Raw genomic sequence first — 7,903 nt, forward strand, 5'->3', positions numbered from 1 at the left:
GATCCAAACATGGATTTTTAAAAATCGGTGAAACCAAAAGGAAGAGTTCTTTGACATGATTTTAGAGACCACACTCGAGCTTGACAATGAGCTGTGAATTAGACTTCTTTGGTATGGTTGCCCAATCTCAAATAAAAACCCAGTGTATCTCCCTATTTCCATGTTTATAACATGATATATTCAGAAATTTTCAAACAAAGAGTATATGTGACAGGGATTAGTCTTATAATGACCCAGAGAAAGGATGTAAGATCAGTGGTTTACATTTACATACAAACAGATTTTCAGCAAAGTATTTCAAAAGATCCCAAAGTAAGGTGGTTTACCTTTTGTTATATTCAAGAAGTTGTTACCCAAACAATTACTAGGCTATTGTAGAAATAGAAACCCTTCCACAGGTTATAAGTTTGAAATGGATTATTGATAAAGTTCCAGTCATCTTTGAGGTTCTATGATTTTATTAAAAGGCTTGCCCAAATTCATAGAGCTACCAAGACTTTTTTCTCTCTGATAATTCTATAAACCACCATTTCAATCACCAACCAACCACCACCACCACCACTGCCACAATCATCACCATCAGCACCACCAGCACCAGCACCACAATCACCAGAAGCAGCACCACCAGCAGCAGCACCATCACCACCAGCAGCACCACCATCACCACCATCACCAGCAGCACCATCACCACCAGCAGCACCACCATCACCACCATCACCAGCACCCCACCACCACCACCACGATCACCATTACCACAGTGACAGTTGGCTTCGTTTTACATAATTTCTCCTCATTTCTATTTGTGCTTAAGTGTGTTTTATAAATATTTACCAACTCCAATTTAAATAATCACTTTGAGGTTTTTACACGAGGTTTTAGGAACAATGTAATTGCCTCTCTTCTATCGAAAACAGAGTCATGTGGACTTCCGGCCAAGATGGAGGCTTAGACGGACACGCTAGGTCTCCCTCTACAACTATAGTGGAATACAACTACTTTAAAACAAAGGATAACTAGAAATTCCAGAAAATAAAGCTACACGGAAGCCCAACATATGAAGTTATAAACCAGCGGTGCCATTTGGGCAGGTAAGAGTTAAAGAAGGCAAAGCTGTTTGCGGAGCGGCGGGGCGGGGCGGCGAAAAATCCTGGAGGTAATCAAGCCCCTGGCGTGCGCGACTCCAATCAAGCCCCTGGCGTGCGCGACTCCGGAGCTGGGGAGAGCAGCCGCAGCATCGCCTTGAACAGTGAGGCCCAGGGGGGCGGGAGGACGGATCCCGGTCTCCTAGCTGAATAACTGTGTGAATCCATCTTGGACCCCCGCCCCCACAGAAAGCACCACAGAGCTGCGAAATAGGTCGCGGACAGGCAGGCGCCGGCGGTCGCTGATTTGTGACGCGTACGCAGGCACTGCCCCCTGCCCCCGACAGCCGGCCCAGGAAAACAAAACGCATCTGTCAAAATGAGGCAGGCAACTATAGAGATCCCGGTAACACAACTCACCAGGCAGCAGATAGAGAACCTGACAGATGAACAGATAAGAAACCTGTCAGAGGCTCAGTTCTGGGCCATTGTCATCAGGTGGCTTACAGAATTCACAAAAGAGCAGGAAAAAGATATGAAAGAAGCGAAAAACTTTCATAACGAAAGGAACAAAACCACATACGAGACAGATGGTGAGGAATCCAGAGTCCATTTCAACAAACTGGAATATGGAGAAGGAACAAGCAGTCAACCAATGCAGCGAGAGGAAATGGCAAGCAACAATGAGAGGATCAGAAACCTCTGGGACAGCTATAAAAGGCCCAACATAAGAATCATTGGTTTGCCAGAGAATGAGGAAGATGAACTAGAACTTGAAAAATTGAGTGAAAATATAATAAAGGAGAACTTCCCAGACTTGGGGAAGGGAATAGACTTGCAGATCCAGGAAGCAAGGAGAGTTCCCAAGAGACTGGACCCAGGGAGAACCACTCCAAGACACATTATAATCAAAATGTCAAAAATTAAAGATAAAGAGAGAATCTTAAAAGCAGCAAGAGAGAAGAAAAGAATTATGTACAAAGGGGTCCCAATTAGACTATCAGCTGACTTCTCAAGGGAAACCCTACAGACAAGAAGGGACTGGCAAGAAATATTCAAAGTAATGAAAATCCAAAACCTACAACCACGAATACTCTATCCAGCGAAATTGTCATTCAGAATAGAAGGACAGAGAAAGTGTTTCCAGGACAAAATAAAACTGAAAGAGTTCATTAGATCCAAACCACTGTTATATGAGAAGTTAAAGGGACTGGTTTAAAAAACAGAAGCTAGGGAGATGAAACAAAGGCAAACGAAACAGGCAACGAGAATGGAAAAGGAACTGTGGGTAAGGGAAACATAGTGGGGGGAGGCCAACAGGGAGGGGGAGTGGGGAGAGGGAGGGAGATGATATAGGAATTGGGGATCATGGTAGGAGGGAATGGAATAGACGGAGAGAGGTTGGGAGGAACTGTAAGCACAACTAATGGACATAATCTAAAAGGGGGGGACAACTGGAGGGAGGGGGCCACCGGGTGGAGGGGAGCAGAGGGAAGGGAAAGGGGCACAAATGTAATATTTTAATCAATAAAACACATTAAATCTGAAAAAAAAAAAAAAAAAGAAAACAGAGTCATGTGGTCTTTTCAGTGTTCTGACATCTCCCTTGAGGTTGGGCAATGGCTCTCAGTCACTTTTGCAAATACCTTAAATTCCTTAAAGTAGATTTGGCCTTGTTCTGAGAATTTTTAACTCATTTAAATTCTTTGTTATTCCTTTTTTATTTCTGCCATATTGGCCTCAGTCCTTGCTGTTGATTTAGTTTTGTTTTATTTTTATGTTCTCCAGCCTGATATTCGTCTTCTCCTTACTGTTGATGGGTGAAATCATCTATGTTGGTCTCCAAAGAGTAACCAGAACACTCCGTGTTCTATAAAAGCATGCATCTTTCTCGCTTAAAGCCCTTCAGTGGCATCTTACTGCACGTAAATAAAATCTAGACTCCTCACCAGAGCTTCACAGGGCTCCCTGAGCCTGGCTCTCTCTTCACACCCATGTCTGCCATTCCCTATCTGGTCCACAGTGTTCCAGTTACACTTAATTTTTTTAACTGCACCTCAAGCTTACCAAGTTGTTTTCCCATTATAGAGTTTCTGTACCAAATATCCCCCTGCCCAGACTGCTCTTCATACCGTGGCTGGATTCTTGTGTTCAGGTCCTGCCTCAAGTGGCTCCTTAGAGTGGCACTTCCTGGTGCCTCTTTCCCTGCCGGTTTCCTGCCCACTTTCCCCACCTGCAGCTACTCTATCTCATTATCCTGCCTCTTGTTCTCTGTACTTTCTCTTACTGTCCCAAATTATTTTACTTAAAATGCATGTGCTTACGTATTGTCTGTCTGATCCCATCAGGTGAAAGCTCTATGAAGCGGCCTTGTTTGTCCTGTTCGCTGTTGCGCTCCTGCCCCTGGATGGCAACCAGGGAAATAGTAGATCCTCTATAAATCTTAAATGACTGAATGGAGGCCATAATCAATAGAGGAAACCAGAGGAGAATAGTCAGAGAAGTGGGAGAAGATCCAGAAAGGTGCAACGCCACAATTTACAAGGAAAGAGAACCTCTAGACTCGGGAAAAATGCTGCTTAGAAGGGACTCAGAGGGTGAGAAGCAGAAATGGGAGCTTGGGGGCGGAGGTACTCAGGGAGTTCAAGGCAGGGGATGACGCTGATAAGAGGGAAAGAAACAGCATCTGAGATATGCAGGGAGAAGTTAGTTTCCTGTTGGAAAGACATGCATTTTACTAAGAAGAGTGAGAAGAGTTAGAGGAAGCCGTGGCAGCAGTGATACTGTGTGTAAAGGTGACGTATGAAAACCTTAGGTGCACACAGGTCTTGATAAAGCAGGAAGAAAAATTACCCACGGAGAGGAGGGGGAAGGGTGCGGGGACTGGAGAACTGAGGACGAGCGAGATGATCTGGAATCTCTGTGGGCCTCTTCTCGATGCATTGAAGAACGAGTGCCAAGAGAAGCATTTCAAGATTGACAGACATCTTTTTTTTTTTTTTTAAGTATATTTTATTGATTATGTTGTTACAATAGGTTCCAATTAAGATTGACAGACATCTTCACTGAGGCAAGATGAGAAATTAGAGCCTGACATAAGCAAATCAGGTGACCTGCTTATGCTGTTCTAAGTAGATTTTGAAAAATAGCACACACCCAATGGGACACAGAGAGGGAAGAGGCATGTTTATTTAAAACTGAAGCCAAAGAGCACATGTGGGACTGAGAGATAGCAGGCTCCCCCAAATTGTTCTCTAATCTTCTCAGCCAGCTGTGTGGCTGTGGTCACCAGCCAAGGGAAGCTTGGGATTAGAGCAGGAAACAGTGATTTGGTGACCAGACTATGAGGTTCCTTCCTGGATCTGCTTGGGGCAGAGGGCCTGGCAGGTAAGTTTGGGTCCAAAATCTTTGTTGAATTGAATTCTGTCTGAATGGTTGAAGAAGCCAGAACTTTCCTGTCACTCAGGAGGACCCTCACTCATTTACCCCACCCTGGGTACAGAAGAAGCCACTGTCACGCTGCTCTCGAGCCATCTCCAGGAAGCCCATGTCATACTTCCGTGAGAAAGCTGTCGCGGCTGGCTATGGCAATCCAAACATTTGAATGAGAATAGGAAAAAATATAACTGGTGACAAGGGACTTCCACCTCTTCAGAAAAATAATTTATACTATGTTTCAATGACTGCTGTTAGCATGACATAACTTTTTAATGAATTTCTGGCATTCATGTGGCTGGAGCTCTTAGTCTAGGCAGAACGAAAACATCTCTTTGAGAAAAAAGTATCTTTATTACCTTTCCTGCTGATCTAAATACCATGGTTTTTCGTTTGGGGCAGGAGGAACAGTGGAGCGAGCCCTGTCTGCCTCCGTGCAGGTCGGGCCAGGGGCCTGTGCTCCAGGCTGGGCGGGGCACTGAGACAGCCCTGACGCTTCCCTAAACTTCCCTGAACTGACTCTCTCTCTCTAACTGTCCGTCTCCCAGAGTTTCTGCAAACACAAACAAGGTACCATGTGTAGATATGTTTTCCATGTTGTGAAGTGCTATAAAACCAAGAGAGGGTAGACTCCCGTTTGGATTATTTCTTTAATTCTTACAGAATATGCTCAGTGTGATGGGAAATAGTCAGCTTTTCATGATTTATGATCAGCTTCATTATCATTTTCTTCATCGACATCATGATCATAATAATATTTGAGGACATACTTTTTCCCAGAACAATGCTATGAACTTTATGTGAATTAACCCATTTAATCCTCGCAACATTCAACTTACATATGGCAGGACTATTTCTCAGACTAAAGGCTCTTTGTCTACAAAGCCTTAAGGACTTTTCTTCCTACAGGTGTGCACCATCAAAATACACATGCTGCCTGACCGGGTGTGGCTCAGTGGGTTGGGTGAAAGGTCACCGGTTCGATTCCTGGTGAGGGCACATACCTGGGCCGAGGGTCTGGTTTCTAGTTGTGGGCATATGAGAGGCAACTGATTGATATTTCTCTTTCACATGGATTAACGTGAATGGAAACCTCCTTGCTGTTTTTTTTTTTTTAAAGGAAGAACTATTGGACCTCATCTAATGGTTTTATTTTTAAGACATGCAGCAAACTTCATTAAGTTTTTTAAGACATATCTGTGAGATATGAAAGACTGGTCATCTATTTTAAAGATCACAAAAACTGATAGCTAGAGAGATTCAGTAATGGGTATACTGTTATAGTTCATTTATTCATTCATTTATTTAGAAAATTTTAACTCTCTGCCAGCCTGGCTTTAAACTGTAAAATTATGTGGTAAGGGCTATTGTATACAAGTGGCCTGGAAGATGGAGTCATGGGTTATGTTTGGGGGCTAGTGGAGAGGGGGACAGCTGGGAAAGTTCAGAAGGAGGTCACACTTGAGTGCAACCTTGACAAGGTGAGTGGAATTTCCCAAAAGAAGAAGAGGAAAGGTTGGGTGTCAATGGGTGTTTCGAGAGGCCTGCCTGGTAGAGGTGGGTGTCACTCCACAGTTCTTAATGTGGGGCACTTGGTCATGAATGCCACTTCTAAGTAAGGGTGTGGTTTGGAGTGGCTGAGTGTAGTGATGGAAAAGAGCAATATCTTGGGACCGGACAGGTTTATTCTGGATCCTTGGCTTGTTACCTCTGTAACTCTGGGCAAGTTATTGAATTCCTCTGAGCCTCATTGTCTTTAGTCTAAAATGAGAATAATGATATTATTACCTACCTTGTATCTATTTATAAGAATTAAATGAATTAAACATGTAAGTCACCTGGTGCAATGCCTGGCCCTTAGCATAAACTTAATAAATATTATTTTCTTCTGATTTCTTCATAAATAAGGGCTATGAACTATTACTGTCTTCTTTTTTTCAGGAAACTAAATTCAAGAGAAGCTCAACAGCTTGACCACACGACTGCTATGTGGCAGAACTGTCCATTCTTTGCTTTTCATCCTCGGGTGTCCCTCACTCAGCACTCCAACAGACCTGGATTTCCCCTTCAGCCATGTGTGGCCAGGAAGTGTCCAACACACCAGCTCCAGGACTTGAAGGAGGAAGGGGAAGGGCCTCTGTATCCAGACCACAAAGAACAATAACAAAGCTTCTAAAAGTGATTGCACTTCTGTAAATACTTGCAAGAGAATGTTGCTATGTCAAGTGTTTGGGAAATTGGTGTCTCAAAATAATGAATGAAGTCAGGCCAAGACAATTTCAGGGAGCTGAGTAGCTACCAGGTTCTTCCTCCTGCATTCAGACCCATGTCTCCCTGCTTCTACTCCCTGGGCTCCCACTGCACCCACATCACATGCTTCTACCATTGCTTTGGTCAGGTAAATTTGTAACTGGGTATTTTGGAGTCTGTCTTCATAATTAGCCTACGGTCTTCCCTCTGAGGCAAAGATTTGCATTCTGCATTCCCACTCGAGGATCTGAGAACACACTTTCTCTTGCCAGAACAGTAAAGATGGCCCCACTTTCTCTATGTTCTCCATCCTTTAAAGCGTGGTAATTAGAACTCACTCACCTTCTGGATGAATGAAAAACCTGCACTGCAGAACGAGGAAGAGAAACTTAAATACAGGTTTTCCTTAGGTAAGGAGGTTTTGTGCAATATTTCCCAGGGAAAGTAGGGAAATGTTTATTCATTTTTAAATCTGTAGAAATGAGCAAAGTACTCAGAAAATAGTTTTAAAGGCAGTCTATAGTGAGTGTAAGACACCAGTGGTAAAAAGGTGTCACACTGACAAATGGTTAAGATACAAAACAGATTAAGGGTAAGATATAGAGAATCAGTCAGATGACACATAGGTTATAGCTCTAACAGTAAAAGGTACATGATGTGGGTGCATTATAAACCTTTTTGAAGCAAAGATGGGATTTCAACAGAAAAGGACCAAGAAGCACAATATTCCTGACAGAAGAACAACGTGAACAAAAGCATAGAAGTAGGAAAGTTTCAGACCTGAGACGGGGAGATTAATGCTTTGGTTTGTTTGGTCAATGGATACATTTAGGGAAGTGGTGGTGGATAACGCTGGGAAAGTAAGTTATGTAAACAGTCTTTAATGACTATTAAAAAGTCTAGACTTAGTCCGATAGATAGTTAGGAGCAATTGGGGATTTTAAAACATGTGAGCAGGTAACAAAAAACAGGTTTGGAAAAATTAATTTGGCAGAATAGGAGACCTGGAATGAGAAAAATAGGGGAAATGCTTGCAGTAGGTGTAGTAAGAGGAAAGAGGGGCTGATGTGGGGCAGTGTGAAAGGAAACGTCTGATTCTGGAGAAAATGCGAAGGCATGACATTGTACTGGGCAAG

This window comes from Furipterus horrens, unplaced genomic scaffold (assembly GCF_987537825.1).
Source record: "Furipterus horrens unplaced genomic scaffold, mFurHor1.1.pri manual_scaffold_11, whole genome shotgun sequence".
Taxonomy (NCBI): domain Eukaryota; kingdom Metazoa; phylum Chordata; class Mammalia; order Chiroptera; family Furipteridae; genus Furipterus; species Furipterus horrens.